A 362-nucleotide genomic window follows, 5' to 3' on the forward strand; every position below is an offset into this window, starting at 1 on the left:
GTTTATTTTTTAGTAATCCGAAAGTCAATTTTCATATGGCAATTCATAATTTTGTTCGGCAAAAGAGTGTTTTAAGATAGTTGTATCAACACCCCGTAGACAAATGTGTAGATAACTTAAAATCATCACGAAAATTTTTTATTCCTATGTTTCATTATAATCCTAAAGACTAATAATATGGATGAAGATTGAAAAACTACTAGTAGTTGAAGTATTTCTTCAAAGTAATAACTAAATTATGATTTCAATTACACGTTGTGAAACATCATCTGTTAGAAAAAAAAAGAAACAATGAACTGCTCTGTAAACAGCAGCCCATAAACCATACGAACTCCCTCATCTCAAAATAGCTGTCCAATAAT

Source organism: Palaemon carinicauda, chromosome 11 (genome assembly GCF_036898095.1).
Source record: "Palaemon carinicauda isolate YSFRI2023 chromosome 11, ASM3689809v2, whole genome shotgun sequence".
In the NCBI taxonomy this organism is placed as follows: Eukaryota; Metazoa; Arthropoda; class Malacostraca; order Decapoda; family Palaemonidae; genus Palaemon; species Palaemon carinicauda.